At 42.7% G+C, this 15415-nt stretch overlaps 1 protein-coding gene across 7 annotated transcripts in view; it reads left to right on the top strand.

Annotated features, from left to right (window-relative positions):
- BAHCC1 (BAH domain and coiled-coil containing 1) overlaps positions 1–15415 on the top strand; it is a 125184-nt gene that overhangs the window by 5398 nt on the left and 104371 nt on the right. For 3 of the 7 annotated variants that reach the window (XM_073560591.1, XM_073560596.1, XM_073560590.1), the window contains exon 1: positions 13586–14740. The exons of 1 other annotated variant lie outside the window; for it this stretch is intronic. The gene's annotated coding sequence lies outside the window, so the exon portion shown is untranslated. Of the gene's footprint in view, positions 1–13584; positions 14741–15415 lie in introns of those variants that run through there. 3 more of the 7 variants (XM_073560594.1, XM_073560593.1, XM_073560597.1) reach the window with 2 other exon arrangements.

Here is a 15415-nt window from a genome sequence, read left to right as displayed (position 1 = left end):
GTTCCTGTGATGTACATGGCTGGTACAAGCAGTCTGCACTGATCAGTCACTGGCTGTCTGGATCTGGGGGTGCAGTCTGCTGCCTCCCCTCACTAATTACCTGTGTATCACAACATGCTCCTGTGACATGCAACAACTGCTTCATGCTACCCCAGCCCCACATCTCCAGCCTGCATGGGGGGGGGGGTATTCCCATATATTGGGGAGCTGTACTTTGTCCTCTGCCCCTCTCTCCCATCACTCCTGCACCCCCTCATCCCTGCCAGCCACCCTGACTTCTCAATTACCTGCTGAATGCGCTGATTATTGTTATTGGCCATTATAACTGTATTATTAATAATTTCCATATTAGCAGCACAAGCTAAATGAAAGGAAAGTATAATGCAAAACAGATGGGGGCTCCATTGTGATCACCTCACACAACCCAGCGCAGAGACGTGTGTGAACACACTGCCTGTATTTAGGCACAAATTAGGATCTACATTTAACAAGGAATTAAGTAAACTGTGCTAAAGAGAGGAGGGGGCTCCCATCCCTGCAAGGGGGCCCAGCACATAGGGGGACCTGGAGGTGCAATGTACCGCCTCTATCTATCTATCTATCTATCTATCTATCTATCTATCCCATATCTATCTATCTATCTATCCCATATTTATCTATCTATCTATCTATCCCATATCTATCTATCTATCTATCCCGTATCTATCCCATATTTATCTATCTGATATCTATTTCTTGCATTTAATATATCAATTCCATCATTGTAACTACATTTGTAATTGGCATTGACTAGGTAGACATGTATAAAGATGGCATAGATGTTGAAAAAAGGAAAAAAATAAAATTCAACAGCTTCACATTGAGATGGTGCAATACAGTAGAATTATGTGAAGGTACAGTAACAGTAATATAGAGGACTAATGCTATCAATTATCCCACATGTATATTTGTGTATTAAATAGATACACACCTCCATTTATGTATGTGCATCTAGCCATCCAATTAAATATATATATATATATATATATATATACACACACATGTAGTGCTTTTAATATCTAAAAAATATAGATATGTTACACAAATGTAGAGAAAGGAAAATGAAATTTGTTCATTCTACTTTTACAATGCTTAACTTTATATTTGCATTTAATCCTGAGGATGAGTGATGGATAATTAGATACAATGTTGGATACGGTTTTTGTTATTACTGAATAAATATATATATATTCAATAGTGTGTGTATATATAGTATATTCTAATTATGTGTGCATATACTATCTCTATTTAAATCTATATATACTGATATCTGAATGTATATCTAATATAAATATATTTCCTGATATTTCGAGATTATTTCCTTTTCTATTTCTGACCATCTCCTTCCCCCCAGCTTTCTATAGGGATATCTACGCCTCCATTAGCACAGTGTATACTTGCAGCCTCTGTACTCCTAGAAGATTCTTCCTTTTCTGTCAGAAATCCATTTCTTGTCTCATTTCCCCTGTAAAGCTGCCTGGCCTGACAGCAGAGGAGACATTATTATCTAGAGAGCAGGCGATGCCTCGGATCCCCCTATAGGCGCTGCTCCACGATGTGGAGGGTCCAGGGCAGAGCTGGCTGGTGGTCGCACGAAGTGGAGACCCCCCCTCAGCTGGTGGTCGTAGGATTACATAATTCAGTAATCTGATGAATGCTGCATATTATAAAATCTGCTACAATCTAGGGATCAATGTGTAATATTTGAAGTGACAGGCGCCCGGATTGGCGATATTGTGTGCCCCCATAGGGGTGTGTGGGGCCCCAATGACCCTGCAGATAAGATGGCAGTACCTACCTCTAATATTAATCAGGGATGGGTGTAAGAAAGAGAAGAGGAATGATCCGGCGCCCATACCTGGGATCATGGAGGGCATTTATTGGGGAAGTGGGTCATTGAGCCCATATTGTTTGGGGCTGTACCCGGATCTGATTGGGGTCATTAACACTCCACACATCTGTGATTGTCCTGAATGGTGGGGACAATATGACCGAGGTGTCACTGCTGCCCGGTGTCCACTGAGCACATTTTACCAATTGCTTTTAGAGGAGGAAATTGGGCAATGGGGGAGGGGAGGGGAAGGGGCCATAATAAACGTCCTCCTGACACTTCCCTGATTAAAGAGCTGATTCAGCTTTTGTGTTTTCCTCTCTCCCCTGTGATTTCAGGATTGTGTACAGGCAGTGGTGTTTGGGGGTCTCTGAGGGTACTGCCCCTCCAACCAGAGGACAGACGATCAGACCCTGGTGGGCACCAAGTAGTTAGGAAATAGGGGTCATAGGGGGGAATAAGTAGGACAGCAAATGAATGGCCCAGGGGAAGAAGTTGGGATGATCAGATCCTCACATTCCTTCCACATTTTCCTAATTAAAGCACAAACTGGTATGAGAGATATCTAAATAAACGGATATATATCCAAAGTCAGATGGGTACACGGATATGAACGGTATTGAACATATAGGTAGTGGATAAAGAGCATGAAATAAGTAGATCGATAGAGCAGAGACGGATATGAGCCATTTACAGGAAAAATCAAGACCGAAAGATATGAGGATATCAATAGAACAATACATGGAAACATTCCTAATTATAGGAATTGTGATTTTATATATACAGTGTATGTGTATATATATATATATATATATATATATATATATAGGTGTGTGTGTATATAGGTGTGTGTGTATATATATACTATACACACACACACACATACACACACACACACATACATACATACATACATACATACATACATACATACACACACACGTATAACAAAGCTGTATTCATCTTTTGGTAGTTCTCATTTTTCTTGAGCTGGAATCCTACAGGCACCATCTAATAGTGTCACAATAAATGAGTAGAGATCCATCCATATACAGATCTACATATGTATATAGTGGGCGCACATGTTGGAAAATGTGATGCATGATATTTTGATATATCATTCTGTGTTGTGAAACAGCATCAATCCTACTATCATCGGCTTCTATTATTGGAATCTATCTATCTATCTATCTATAGGGTCAGACACATTAGCCTCCCGCACACTGCTAACCCTATAAAACCACAAAGCTAGATGAAGTGATGTAGCCAGTTTGGGGGTCTCCCACACTCCTGGGGTAGCGCCTCCATCCTCTGCCAGAGACCCCAGGGATGCCCTGCTCCAGATCTGGGGTGTGATGTGGCATTACATGGAAGCACTGGGCGGGGGCCACCATGCAAGAGCCCTGACAGTATCAGTGTATTAGGGATTTTATGTCAGAATTTGAGGTTTTCCCCCTGGAGAGGGGCTGTGTGTTATAATGGGGGTGGAGAACAGGAATATTGGGATTCCTTGATGCACAGACAATGGCACTTTTCCACTTTAACCCCTTATCAGTATCTTAGACACAAGCACTACAGGAGATCTGTAGACTGTCTCCATAGAGGAGTAGACTTGCAGTGTGTGGTCACCCTATCTCCTGAAATCCATGAGGGGCCACTATGAGCTGGGTACAGGACTGGCCATTACCTGGCTGCATTCTATCTATCAATAACTTTCACATCTCTCGGTGCAGCTATCGATCTGATATCAATCTTTGCTGCTCTTTTCATTTATCTATCTATATGCGACATCTATTATGTTATCTATTTCATATCTATCTAATATTAATCTATGTATCGGTATATATAATTTCGATATATTATATATGCAATCTATATGTTTCATACATTTTTCACATATTTTCATTATCCATTTGTATATCCATAAATAATTTTAGTAAAGATTGATCATTTCACACAAGTTTGGCCCAAACTCCTTCAGATAGATATGGGATAGATAGATATGGGACAGATAGATATGGGATAGATAGATAGGTATGGGATAGATAGATAGATAGATAGATATGGGATGGATGGATAGATAGATATGGGATGGATAGATATGGGATAGATAGATGGATAGATATGGGACAGATAGGTATGGGATAGATAGAGAGAGAGATATGGGATAGATTCCACTATGTTCAAGAAATGTAAGTCTGGAGAATGTGTATGCATCTATCTACGCTCCTGAATACTTTGATGTATTATCTTACCATTCCTTCTCCTCAGCCGGACACTCAGGAGTTAAACCGATAATGTCCATTTCTCTGCTCGCTGTCAGGGTTTTCCTAATCGCACTCACTGACTGGAGTCATGTAACAGCCCACCACTATCCAGGTACACCTTGTTTTTTTCTTGTCCATTTATTTAAGGCATCGCATCCTAAAAACAACGTTTACATGTGGCCCCCAGAATGCTCCATCATAAAATAAACCGAGGAGATGAAACCCAGATGTGAAGCTGCAATGGTGGTCTCATAGAAGGATGGAGAGAGAACCGACAGCACATGGCAATGGCGTGTCAAAGTCTCCTGCTATTCCATATTAATGTATATTTCAGAAATAAATAAACAAATAAATAGTACATGTCCAGCACCATGGAATCAATGGGGCTCTAAAACGAAATAAGAATGGATCCATTTTTTTAACTGTATATGGCAGTATAGATGTATCGATAGGTAGATATGAGACAGCACTGACACCACACTGCCATCTTGGAAAATCCATATATATGTCCGTATTATCTATCTATCCCATATCTATCTATCTATCTATCTATCTATCTATCTATCTATCTATCTATCTATCTATCTATCTATCTATCCCATGCAGTGGACCATAGGATTGTGGCTATACTTATAGATTAGCTACCTGTGAATTTTTGCTTTTGAGGTTTTACACCCCTTTCTGCAGGAAGTGTTACCCTGGAAAGTGTTTCTCATCTTTTAGCAAATAAGATTAAAGGCAGATTTATAAGAAAGCAGAATAAATGATTGACACACTGTTGTAATTCTAGCATTACACTAGATAGATAGATATGGGATGGATAGACAGATAATGTCATATGCTATCATGGCAGGATCCTGGCCACTTCAGGGTTAATCTAAGGGTGGGATGCCTCCAGATTGTGGGTGGTGGGTTGCCTGCTCAGCTGAAGAGAATAAATATTTACCCACAGCTGCATCATCTGTTGTGTGAGTGGAAGGGAAGTGTCACAGGCCAGTGGTGGATTCCTGGCCATTCTATGCAGTGCAGTCAGCACAATGGACAGGATGCCAGGCTGATAGCCCTGTGTCCAGCCCCCCACAGCCCCCCAGAGAAGTGCACTGTCAGGAAGCAGCTTGGACTCAGGGGCACAATGGCTTGGAAGGGAGGTTCCCTCATGTAGTATGGAAAATATGATATATGTCATTACTGATGCACAAACAGGCGGATGTTTTTTGCAGTAGAACTCCCCAAACTCTCATCCATCCTTCTCAAGGGTAAATAGTTAACAAAGGAGTCATTGATGAATGGGGTTGAAGGATCTTTCCTCCAGCAGGACCATGGACATGGTACCCTTCATTCACTCCTGGAGCAACTGGGTCCCAGGAGACTTTATAGTGTTGGGTGCAATTATAGCTGTATGTTCACACAACACATTTCCCTAATATGCCTCCTTCTTGAAGGGTTAATACCCTAGTGCCCCACAAGGCTGAGTTGTTCTTCCATGCATTCTGAAATGCCAATATTATTATTATTATGGATTTATATAGCGCCATTTATTCCATGGCACTTTACATGTGAAAAGGGGAAATATGTTTTATTGAATACTCCATCTGATATGTATATAACCTATACCCAGATATCTCTAATAATCTCTCATATTATCTGTATATCTGTCTCGCTATTACAAATATTATCGCTTACATCCAACCCTTGTAAACATATATGGATGTAGAAGCCTACACCTCCCTACATATATGGGAGCCATTCATGGGATATGTGTTATATATTCTCCGCAATTCCTCAACTGCACCACCAAGAAGGAAAAGTGGTGGAATTATGGAAGTCACCGAATGGAGACAGGTTACTGATCTGCAAATGATGGAAAACTGGAAACAACATTTTCAAAACACTTAGATTTATCCAGTATGGAGTATTAGCGCCACAGGCAGAAACCCAGCACTTACAGCCTCAGCTGCTTTCAATGAGGCTATTAATGGTCGTCTGAGAAATACACTTGGGAAAATCATCAAGATCCACTGCTGGCAGCTGCCTGTACAATTGCCAACCAGTGATGTCCCAGATGTGCTTGATGGGGTTCGAGTCCAGAGATGCTACAGGCCATGGTAGCACATTTAGGCCACACCGGCTGTTCACAATAGCAACATGCAATACAACTCCTGAGATGCTTTGGAAAAATGTCCGTACCATTGGTTCGAAGATCGATCCATTCTGAAACTGACCTTGGACATCACATGCTAAACTAAAGGCATCACACAGTGTCTACACAAATCATCTTAAGGCATATGCACGACCTTGGGCTACGAGCCAGATGTCCAGCTACAGGTTCTCCATTGACCACATGCCAGCAATCCCAAAGGTTATCATGGTGTAGATCAAGACGCAGGCTCTACAGTGACCAGTCCTACTTTTGTCTTGGATGCATTGATAGCCAGATATTGGCCTGGAGACTATGTGGGCAATACCATAAAGAGGCTTTCATGAAGAAATATCATACCAGTCCTACACCCAGGACTATGGTGTGGGGTGGTATCATGTACAGCAGCCAGACCCCTCTAGTCTTCAATTCAGGTCCACTAACAGGAAGGCGTTACATTGATTGGGCCATGGAAGCAGTGATCGGGCCCTTTCTCTTAAAAGACAATGCCAGGCCTCATGCTATTTGTGCTACTGTGTGCAGCCTGCATGGCCTAAACCTGCTACCATGGCCTCAAGTGTCGCCGGACTTTTCTCCCATTGAGCACATCTGTAACGTCATTGGTCAGTGATGGCAAAAGAGCTGCCAGCAGTGGATCTTGATGATTTGCCCAAGTGCATTTAGCGCTGCAGAACCTTCCTCAATGACCATTAATAACCTCATTGTTAGTAGCTGAGGCTCTAAGTGCCCAGGTTTATGCACGTGGGGCTCATATTCCAGACTGAATAAATGGAAGTTTTGAAAATTGTGTCCATCTTTTCATCATCTGTATATCCGTAACATGTTTCCGTCCTGTGATTTCCATAATTCCATGACTTTTCCTTCCGGGCTGTGTAATTTCTATGTTGAAGACTGTAGTCCTATACATCCATTTTTTGCTGTGTGTGTATAGAGAGTACCCTACTCCCCCCTGACTACACAGAACATGCAAACAGGGGATTATGTTCTTCTCTTTAATAATCCCCAACTTTACCAAAGTTGTTCAACTGCAACTGCCTTGGCCTTAATTCTCATAAATGTCAGCGGTATTTGGAGATAAATCACATTAACCCGTTGAGAAGAAGATGGACTCTGAGATTTACGACATTTAGTTAAAACACTCAAAAATAAAAATCGAGTCCAAGTCGAGCTGTCAATACCTCCAGAGCGGCACTTCTCCGCCAGGGCATGTTTCAGCAAGGAGGGGTGTCAGGGGTGCAGAAGGAGACCAACCTGTACACTGTGGGTGCCCCCCATTATATACCTTGCCCAGGACCAGCTCTTGGGGTAAAATTCTATTAAATATGGAATTATGCAACCAATAAGCGATTTTAAAATATTCGTTTTATCTACTTTGTACTTTAGAATTGTTTTTCTTACTTTTCCATGATGTATTTGTACATTCCGTACAGTTTTTTTTTATCCTTAGAACTTTTTTAAAAAAATTTATATCCTTGTCATATTATATGTGCCATAAATGAGTAGATTAATTATAATTATATAAATATAAACATTAGGTCATTCTGAAAGCAGCATTGCTGAATATTAAGAAGTAGATGTGGATTAGACATAAAATATAAATCAAAATTAAATACAATAAAAATGAATATAAAACTAATAAAAAAAATGTAAAAAACTAAATTACAAATAGACAGGTTTAAAAGACAAAGGTTTAATACACATTGTAAGCGCCACGAACCACATATATAGCATTGTCGCTCATATATATATAATCATATGTAATATACTGACCTGGAAGGCCATAGAAATATTAATAAAATATTATCCAACATTATATTCTATGTTATTGGGTCTAAACCATGACCGAGACAAGTCAGGATTTTATACAATATTATCACACTGGCCCCTTCCTCTTAATACCACTTTGAACCATTGGTCATTTAATAATAATTTTATTTCTATAGCGCCAACATATTCCACAGCGCTTTACAATTCAGTAAATTTGTCATGGCTTAGAATCCACTAGGTGTTGTGAAGCTACGATCACTAATGTAGCCACAGGCCGTTCTGCTTTCGGGGTATCGGGAATGCTGGGAGTTGTAGCTTCCCAAAAGCTGGAATGGTGTAGGCCCATGTGGACAGGATAATTGGATGAAGCTAAAGAATGACTGAGCGGCTTCATCTTCCTTGTCCCAAAGATACTTTATAGCAGGGATGTCAAACTCAAATACACACAAGGCCAAGATTAAAAACTTGGACAAAGTCGCGGGACGACCTTGATAGTTATTAAAGTCTACAATTGAAGTTTTTCCTTATCATCAAATATAACGATGAACCTTTTAAACTTAAAGGGGTTGTCCCCAGAACAAAATACATTATAATTAATAGATCTAAGAATCACAAACGGTGGGGAAGGCCAAAGTTACCGTAATCCCCTTTGGGCCAGAGTTTGACATGGGTGCTCTATAGCAGGGTTCCCCAACTCCAGTCCTCAAGGCCCTCCAACAGATCATGTTTTCAGGATTTCCTTTGTATTGCACAGGTGAAGCAATTATCACCTGAGCAATACTAAGGAAATCCTGAAAACATGATCAGTTGGTGGGCCTTGAGGACTGGAGTTGGGGAACCCTGGTCTATAGGATTAAGATCTGTGGACTGGAAAGACTGGGGAAGTAAGGGAAACCCCCAGGAGTGTTCCTGGAACCAGTCCCTGACTATATGACCCATGTGGCGTGGGGCACTGTTCTTCTGCCATGGGGTAAACATCTGCCATGAAGAGGTGACCTCGGCCCGCATAATGCTTACGTAAGCCCTATTGTTTCAAACTTCATCCAGAGGTATTGGAGGACCCAAGATTTGCCAAGAAAACATTCCCCACATTATTACCTTAAGCCAACCAGCCCGGAGAGGTGACTGGAATGGCTTATTGATTCCTACTGCTTATACCAGTGACCCTCCCTTCAGCACGGTGCCACCGAAATCTGAATTCATCTGACCGAGCTTGGTTTTCCACCACCGCTTAATTCAACTTTTGCTTTTTTTTTTTGAACACTGGAATTTTTCCTTTTTTTCTCTTGGACTCTTACAGCAATGGAAGTGATCATGTACCGTTGTAGCCCTTCCGTGCTGACACATTCGTTTGACATCGGCGTTGAATTCGACTGCACTTTTGTTGATACCTGTTCATCAAACTTATTCCGCACCCAGTTTTCTGACCCAGTTTGTAGATGAGGTGTCTGGTTTGATCCATGAAGAACTTGCTCACTTGTCTAATATCCATGCAGGACACTTCCAGTCATGGAGGGCAAGGTTCTATAATAAAGTGGTCATTTAGTGTGATGTATTATATTGGTCTATATTAGTGGCACCCCTGAATATTAAGTGGGCCACGTAAAATATCTCCTGAAATAAAGTGTTCATAAAACAGCTTGGATGGAGAATATATAATTTATATTTAATGCAAAAAAAAAGAAACAAAAAATGCAAGAGACAATGGCACACAATGTCGAGTTTGAAACAAAGGCCTAAATCACCCTAGTCTATGATTAAACTAAATAAATTCGACTCACCTGTCCACACTTTGTCATCACTTTAATAAGCCTACAAATGGTGGCTCCCATACTTTTATTCCCAGTTTCTTACTTACAATGGCAAAGACATGATAAATGCTATTATCACCTAGCACAAGCAGTCTAATGAATGTAAGGCAATCTCCAAAGACTCTGGCATCCCGGCATCGACAGTTCAAAATGTTGTCAATAAGTTTCTAATAATGAAACAGTCTAGAACCTTGGTAAGAGCAAAATTGATGGAAGAACCCTACGAAGGTTGGTCACAATTTGTTATGCTTTGCTTATATAGCACCATCATATTTCGCAGCGTTTTACATACATTATCATCACTGTCCCCATTGGGGCTCACAATCTAAATCCCCAATCAGTATGTCTCTTGTGTGGGAGTACCTGGAGGAAAACCACACAAAATGTAGAAACTCCTCACAGATGTTGTCCTTGGTGGGATACGAACCCAGGACCCCATCTCTGCAATGCAGCAGTGCTAGTCACTGAGCCACCGTGCTGCCCTAGATATGGCAGAACCATGTAAAAAAATCCAAAGAACTTCAGACATTAGGAATAAGTTTCAACAAATACAATACAATGCAGAAGGGGCAAAATAAGGCTTGAGGAGCGAAGGCCAAAGACCCTTACTGCTTAAATGGAAAATAATAAAAAAGTGAATAAACTTTGCCAAAAATTACAAAGACCACAATCCTTCTGGGAAAATGTTCTATGGACAGATGAACCCAAACTAGAGCTCAACCAGAGTTAGGTTTATAGGTAATGAAATGAAGCCCACCAAGAAACATTTACCTACACCGAAAAACTGTGGAGCAACCATAATGTTGAGGGATCTGCATTACTGCCCTTGGGACGAGGGACCTTACAAATCTTAGAAGGTGAAATAATAATCAGAAAATTATCAAAAGCATTGAAAAAGCAAAATGTGCTGCCTAGTATTAAAAAACAAAATCTCTAGAGGGGCTTTATAGTAGAAAAAAAGTACACAAATTGGAAGGAAATGGCAAAAAAAAGGACTATTTTTCTACAGGTCTGTAATCAGTCCTGACCTTGGGCCAATAGAAAATCTTTATATAGACGTGAATTCTGCTATTGGGAAAAGGAACCTGGAAACATTCAGGAGTCACAGCGGACAGGTGCAAGACTCTCACAGGGGGCTACAGCGTAGAAAAATAATAAATAAAAAATTGTAACCAAAGTTTGTGCTATCAAATATCGAGGAATCTAACCATGTTCATATACACTCTAAAATGTAAAGTGCTGCGGAATATGTTGGCGCTATAGAAATAAATTATTGGGTGTCTAGTTCTCCTTTGAAATGATTGCATGTACTTATGCTATTAAAATATTCCAATGAAGCGCACTGTCACACAGCCACTTATATCTGAAGATAATGGGTTTTTTTATAATAAAATCAAAATATTGCTGACCACAAGTGTGTATAAAGCGCGCTCTGCTCATTCTATATGGAACGCCCCATATCCAGTTGTGTAACGTTGGGGCTCCAATGACTGCAAGTCTTTAATAGCATTGTTCTTTTTCTATAGGCACAATGGACTTTGGGGGCCCCTAGGCTCCAGGGCCCGGTTGCAGCCATATTATTTGCGCCCGCATAGGTCTGGCGGTACTAGCTGTATCCAGCCTCCATGCTATACACCAGGTTTATTACATTGGATCAGACCTTGCTGCCACATAACCCAACATTCTAATGGCCTCTTTCTAGTCCTTTGTTCCCAGATGTTCTCTGAACAGCAGAAATGTAAGTGCCCCCCCCCCCCCCCATCAAGGCTGCGCGAGAAAATAAAGCAAAAGGGGTTTTTGTTTCATCTGTTTTTATATCCTTTATTGAAATGACACAATGTATCTGTATATTTTCACTTATTACATCATTACAAAAGTCATCATTTCTTCACACAGTTTACAAGGCTTGTGCACAGCCCCCCCTCCTCTTCCCCTCTCCCTGCCAAGATTAACCCCTTGCAGAAGGTCTGTTCTCTAGTCACTCCACAAGCTGGAGTGCCACAATTCCAGACAGTGTAACACTAGACATAGAAGATGTCACTAGTCTCCAGCACATCTCTAGCCCCTTTTTACTATGCAGCTATAACCTCTCAATCCCACCCCAGGGGGAACCAGAGAGAATTAAGCACTCGGCCCCCCCCCTAATGTCTACCTACAGTAGCCCCCCACTCCCTCACCCCATACCTGAATGGGAGACTCCTGATCCTCTAGGATTCTTCTCTGGGAGCAGGAAAGCATCCATAGTCCTTGCTTTGGCTTCTGTATATGCCATGGTAGTCCAGTGCACACTTAATTTGAGGAAGGGGGTGCAGCCCCCCTCCCCCATTCTACACCCTTCATTGTAAAGTGCTCTCCCCATGCTTTCTATGCATAAGAGATCCACACAAACCCCCCTGTGCTGCCCTGCATTATTTTTAGTCTTCTCTAATAGTAAATGCATCGTTTCCCTTTGAAGCCCTCACACTTTGCTCTCTTCTTGGCTCTGGGGCCATGGGGGTCTGCCTATGGAGAGGCGCCTTGAAACCGGCTCCAGCTTATCTCCTTTCATCGAACTGCTGGGGGAGTCTGGAAACTGCCAGGCCCAGTAATTGCTTTTTTCAGGCAGCCCAGTGCGGACTGGCCAGCAGCCAATCAGCGCCTTGTTTACAATCGGTGATTGACAGCTGGCTGGCAACGGGCCAGCCAATCATAGACGTCTGGAAGGGGCGGGGGAAGGGGGCTGGATAAAAGAAGAGAAAAAAAGGGGGGGGAGAAAATGCAGACTGGGCAGTAACTCTTCATCTGCCGGAAACTTTTCTTTTCTCTAGGAATTTACCCTGATTTTTTTTTCTTTTGCAATCAAGAAGAGATCATTCTCTATAGAGACATTTTAAATATTTTTTTCCCCAGTATCTGTCAAACTAAAACTCCCAGCATGCCCTGACAAAAAACCCTGATTCCTCACATGTTGTGGAACTACAAATTCCAGCAATTGATGACTGACATTCTTGAAGTTGTAGTTCCATCAACCACTTTGCTTGGGAGTGAATGGAGAGCTCATTCCCCTCCTCCACTGAAAGGCCCCTCATTTAATACCTGTGACTGTGGGTTAGAAATTTCTATGTCTTTTTTAGGCCCCCAGAGTGTAGAGGGGGCCCCCTAGAGTAAATAGGGTCCCCCATAGTGTAGAGGGGTCCCCAGCTTGTAGAGGGTCCCACGACTCCCACCCCCACAGAGTGTAGAGGGGGCCCCCTAGAGTATATAGGGTCCCCCCATAGTGTAGAGGGGTCCCCAGCTTGTAGAGGGTCCCACGACTCCCACCCCCACAGAGTGTAGAGGGGTCCCCAGCTTGTAGAGCCCACACACACACACACACACACAGAGTGTAGAGGGGTTCCCCAGAGTGTAGAGGGGTCCCCAGCTTGTAGAGGGTCCACTCCCCCCCCCCGCAGATTGTAGATGGCCCCCCCAGATTGTAGATGGGCCCCCCAGCTTGTAGAGGGTCCACTCCCCCCCCCCGCAGATTGTAGATGGCCCCCAGAGTGTAGAGGGGTCCCCAGAGTGTAGAGGTCCCCCCCCCCCCCCGCAGAGTGTAGAGGGGTCCCAGCTTTGCCTCTTCCATGGACATAATTGAATCCTGCAGCCATCCCCTCCTGCCTGGGAATCCCCAGGGTCTATAATCTGCAGCTCTGATTCCCTAATCCACACTGACATGTATCAATAAACACCTCAGTCTGTCACTGGAGAAGGGTAGCAAAATCCTAATAATCCCCCCCCCCCTGCTAATAATCCCAAAGGCTAATAGCCCTGAACCTTCCCACAGACAGATATAGGACCCTTTATAATTGCAGAAGGACTACTAGTCCCAGCAGACTGAGCATCTTGCATTATTCCTAAAGCTTACTGCCCCTCACCTGTTCTCCATAATTGTTCTGTTACTTGTAATTTCACATTCCACCGGTCACCTAGGAGTTAACTCCCAGCCAGTTACTCTGACAGTTTATCCTGGTTGTTGTAGTTCGTTGAAAGTCAAGGTTCCAGAATGACTGTAACCCAGGAGTAGTCCTCTTCTCCCACTGCTGGGAGTTGTAGTGCTGCCATGGCTCTCCAGGTAGATCCCAGTCCTCCCCACTGACCCTCCTAGAAGTCTCCTGGTAGCTGGATTTCCTCCTCTGCCCTAGGTCTCCTGGGACTTGTGATACTACATCCCTCCTGCCATTCTTAACCCATTCATTATCACGGTGAGCGATTCTACATGTCACCCATTTGACCTCGCTCCATCAGAGCCCGGTTGCTGACCCCTCTGATCTCCCGGCTCAGGGTTATGCGCGGTGGGTTAACCCTCCAGTGCCCGTGAGGGAGCCTGGCTCCTGTTGAGTGACACTCATCCATTTGAGTAGCACTTATTAAAGTTTCCTGCTTTTTTTTCTCTTTTGATCCTCACCCCCACATAACCCCTTCCCCTGACCCTTTCCCCTCTGCTCCCCTCCCCCCATCCTTTGCACACTCCCCCATGCTTGAATTAGGCGCCTTTGTGCTACCAGCCAGACCTGCCCCCTCAAGACCCATGATTGGCAGCTCTGATCCCCCCCCTTTTTCCACCTTTGATTGGCAGCTCCCGCCCCAAGTGCTTGATTGGCAGCTCCTATTCCCTGCATTATCCAATAGCGCCGCCTGTTTACGCCAGGAGAACTGCACGAGTTCCTTCTCCATCGGCCAATGAGATTGGCAGCAGCTCATTAGTATGCGAGAGAGGGGGGCTGCTTCAGAGAGGGGAGGGGGCGCTGCAGAGAGGCTCAGGCCGGAAGCACCCAGTCCAGTCACTGCATGCAGAACCCGGGGAGAGCACTGCGCCCAGCCGCCTGCCCCTGCACCCACTGCACCCACAGTAAGTACCCACTCCTTCCTTCCCGCACCCCAGATCGCTGCGATCATCCTGCCCGATCAGCCACACTGCAACCTCCACGTTACAAAATAAAACAAATTACATATTTATTATCAGTCTAAAAAAAAAAATCAGATCGTGTCTGAAAAACGAATATTATTCCCCGATCTCCAGATGGCAGCGATCGCACCGTGCCACAGGACGAGACCTGAACAAATATCCGAACGGAAAAAATAGATTTTATAAGCAAAAATATTCCTAATCGATCCAATCTTCCATATATTCCCCCTTACTAGAAGGACGCGATGTCACTAGTACTCTCTCCCGACTAGATTGTCATCGACAAGGAAATAATTTCCTATTTAGAAAAAGTAAAAAAAAATACAAAAACATACATACAAAAACCATTCCTCCAGAGATTGCCTTCGATGAGAAATAATAATTTAGATTTTTGCTACATTCCAAAACATATATAAATAAAAAAAAATCCCACCGTATCTCCAAAGATTGCCATCAATAAGAAAGTATTTCCTATTTAGAAAAATCCAAGATATATATATATATATATATATATATATATATATATATATATATAATAAAACCATTCCTCCAGAGATTGCCATCGATAAGAAATAATTTCCTATTTAGACACATTTAAAAAAAAACCGAAAAAAAACA

The sequence above is a fragment of the Dendrobates tinctorius genome, unplaced genomic scaffold (assembly GCF_039654945.1).
Source record: "Dendrobates tinctorius isolate UK_male_01 unplaced genomic scaffold, ASM3965494v1 ptg000014l, whole genome shotgun sequence".
In the NCBI taxonomy this organism is placed as follows: Eukaryota; Metazoa; Chordata; class Amphibia; order Anura; family Dendrobatidae; genus Dendrobates; species Dendrobates tinctorius.
This window is presented reverse-complemented; position numbering and strand designations above follow the sequence as displayed.